General features: G+C 35.2%; 1 pseudogene; it reads right to left on the bottom strand.

The window, feature by feature from the left end:
- Positions 1 to 405: 405 nt before the first annotated feature.
- Positions 406 to 541, bottom strand: LOC132212945 (U2 spliceosomal RNA; annotated as a pseudogene).
- Positions 542 to 3,930: the final 3,389 nt, after the last annotated feature.

Here is a 3,930-nt window from a genome sequence, read left to right as displayed (position 1 = left end):
GAATGAATTCATGCACCAGGCCTCTAGTCTTAAATAAATGGGAAATCTAGATGAAATGAATACATATTTGACTGGATGATTTTACTGATAAACACCAAGAAACTCTTCAACATGATACTACAAATTGTTACAGAAGATTGAAGGAGGAAAAACAGTTATTTCTAATGACAATAGTATAAAACTGATGCCAGAACTAGAGAAAGTAGAGAAAAAATCATATTCTAATTTAATTTATGAACTGAGATGGTGAAATTCTAAGTGAAAGATTGGCTAACTGAATACAATAGTGTATTTTTTAAAGTTGCATTATACTAATTTATGTTTTGTCCAGAAATACAAGGATGACTTAACATTAGACATCTGTAAATGTACATGTTTACTTCAATGAGTTAAAGGACATAAATCGCATGGTCATCTCATTTGTGCAGGAAAAAAAGGATTTTATGAAGTGAAAATATACTCAGGATTAAAAAGAAAATTAGAAAACTGAGTTAGGATTACACTTCTACACTTGATCTTAGCCAAAAGGCCGAGAAGCGATAAGGATTACACTTCTATAGTTTGATAAAGATTACTACTACAAAACTAAGTAAATCTCATCCTCAGTGAATACACTTCAGAGAGAGACATGTAAGATCAACAACATAAGGCTGGCCTCTATCATCATTACTGTTTAGCACAAAACTGTAGGTCCTAGATAATGCACTATAAGTCAAGTAAAAAAAAAAAAAGCATCATATAGTTTTGGAACTAAGGAATAAAATGGTAGTTTATTAATTTATATGACATTTTATATAGACAATTCAAGATAATCACATAATCATTATAGGTAAATAGAGGAGGTTATCTTCATATAATTATTTATATGAGAAATTAACAATCAGAAAATGTAATATACCATTTACAACACCAAAAGAAACTATAATAAATATTTTAAAATATAGTAACCCCACTTAACAAATAGGTTATGATAAACTTTACAAAGCATGCTTACCAAAACATAAAAAATAAAATAAAATACAGTAACTCAAAAAAATATGAATTGCATACATGGAAGTTTAAAACTCTATGAAATTACATACTCCTTAAAAAAAGAGAGAAATTGTGTTCATATATAGAATAATTTAACATTGTAAAGTGTTTACTCCTCCCTAAATTTACTTGTAAATTTAATACAATTACAATATAATTGCCAGGAATGTTTAAGAAACATCATAAACATTATAAATTAAAAATACTATGAGTAGGTTATAGTTATAACATACAAGAGCAAAAATTGGGAAAAAGCATCTTGCTAAATATGAAAGCATATTAAAAAGCCATAGTAATTAATATCGTATGGCAATGCTTGCAGTTACTGTCAAGTAGAAAGAGTAACATAATGATGTCTTAGAAACATATAATTTATATATGCAAAAAAGTTGAGGTATTTAATAAATGTCAGAAAAATTGTTTTTTTACATGTAGAAAAAATTCCCTATCTATTGTCATATGGTAAAAGTAACTTCAAATGGAAGGCACATATAACAGGAAAGAATATGACAATAGTGTTGGAACTCTAAGCTAGGAAGGCTTTCTCAGATATGACTCTATATCATAAATATTAAAAATAAAAAATATTTCATGCATCAAAATTTAGTTTTCTTAATCAAAGGGCATCATGGAAAAAAAAAAACACAGCTGGATGAAAGATTGGGAAAATATATTTGAAATGTCTAAAAATTATAGGAATCAGTAACTCTTCCAAATCCTCCAGAAAGTATAGAAAATATAATAAATATAAAAGTAATAATAACAATAATGATAATCGCTGTTAAGATTTTACTATTCATAAGTAATGCACATAAGTGCTATCTATCTATTTACTTATTTAATAATATTAATAGAAAATTCCCAGAAGGGAACATCAAAGTGATAAGTATGTATTTTGAAGAAATAAACTCACCACAAAATAGAAATGCAAATTAGAAGCACATATTTCTACTTTATACACATCAGTTTGGCAAAAAATACAAAACAGGAAAACATTAAGTGCTGGCTATGGATGTAGTGAGGATTCCTGAACTGCAAATAGAACTGCAAATGGGTGCAGCTTCGTAGAAACAATGTGACAACACTCCATGACGCTGTGTATGTAAATTACCCAGCAATTCCATTCCTGGCGCTATTGTGCAACAAACTATGAAGAGAGCGCTTAGATAATACAGCATAATTGGATAAAAACAAAGACTCCCAGCCAAACTATTTGGGTTCATATGCTGTATTTCCCATATATTAGCTTCTGAGCTTGGCTGGGTTTTTTAATCTCTTGATGTCTATATCAAAAATGGTAAAATGAAATAACTGTGGTGATAAAAATAATAATAGCAATATTTTTGGTTTAGCATTGTTTGGGTTTTAATTATACCATATTTTGAGATCAGATCTTAGCACATAGTGAGCACTCCATTCTTAGTCTGCATTTTATTTTAAAAATTTCAAACATTTTATCATTGCTGAATACAGATGAGTTATATTAAATATACTAGGGGCCCGGTGCACGAAATTCGTGCACTGGGGGGGGAGTGTCCCTCAGCCCAGCCTGCCCCCTCTCACATACTGGGAGCCCTCAGGCGTTGACCCTCATCACCCTCCGATCACCAATCACCGGATCGGCCCCTTGACCAGGCCTGAGGCCTCCGGCAGAGGTGTCAGGTCTGGGCAGGGGACCCCCAGCTCCCCGCGGTTGCAGGCTCCGCCCCTGCCCAGGCCTAAGGCCTCTGGCTGAAGCGTCCGGCTCGGGCAGCGGGGACCCGCAGCTGCAGCGGCCCCGCGATCGTGGGCTCCGCTTTAGGCCCAGGCAAGGGACCCCTAGCTCCTGGGACTGCCAGCTTCGACCGTGTCCAGCTCCCATCGCTGGCTCCACCCCTACTTCCTGCTATCACTGGCCAGGGCGGCAAAGGCGCCTGATTCTCCGATCATGGCTGGGGGGCAGGGCAAAGGCGGCCCCAGGGCCGCCTTTGCCCTGCCCCCCAGTTCTTAGCTCCCCCCTGGGTTTCCGATCACTGTCAGTGGCAGGGGGCTTCTTCCTGCTTTCCCTTTTGCCTCCCTGCATTGTGCCTACATATGCAAATTAACCGCCATCTTGTTGGCAGTTAACTGCCAATCTTAGTTGGCAGTTAACTGCCAATCTTAGTTGGCAGTTAACTGCCAATCTTAGTTGGCAGTTAACTGCCAATCTTAGTTGGCAGTTAATTTGCATATAGCCCTGATTAGCCAATGAAAAGGGTATCGTCGTACACCAATTACCATTTTTCTCTTTTATTAGTGTAGATTAGAGTGGGTACTGTTTAGGACTGGGATAGAGAACAAGGGAAGAGGAAAAACACATGACAATAATAAGAATTGCCTTCCATAGATGGATGATGACAATGTTCCATGAACTAGGTTCATGATCAATCCATTCTTATAATCTTTGAGCAACTGAAGTATTCAAATGAAAAAGGAAGAAAATTAGGATTGCATGTCTTTTAATGCTCAAAGTGGTCAGAAACTCATAATGTTTTAAAAATGGATCCTTCTACATTGTGTTTAAGATAAAATGAACAAATCAGCATTAGAAATTATTTAAAACAGAAGTTAATATGAGCAAAGAAAATGTTGCAACTGTTTAAGTGTATTCATTTGTTTCTATGCCTTCCCTCAAGGATTCAGAGCTGCCCAGCATCTAGAATGGGTATGAAATAACAAAAGGAAAAAAAAGGAGAGATAAAAAAATGAAAGAGTAAGTGAAGAGTCAAAGGGTAGACACAGACAAGAAACTGTAAAGTTATTTTTTAAAAGAAAATGTCAAACATAAAGTTCCAAGAAAACCAGCATTTTCATTTTCTCTATAAATAAACTAGTAAGCAAACAATGCAATGCACAAGCATATTGTAAAGTAGAAAAACT

Source organism: Myotis daubentonii, chromosome 11 (genome assembly GCF_963259705.1).
Source record: "Myotis daubentonii chromosome 11, mMyoDau2.1, whole genome shotgun sequence".
NCBI classification, from domain to species: Eukaryota; Metazoa; Chordata; class Mammalia; order Chiroptera; family Vespertilionidae; genus Myotis; species Myotis daubentonii.
This window is presented reverse-complemented; position numbering and strand designations above follow the sequence as displayed.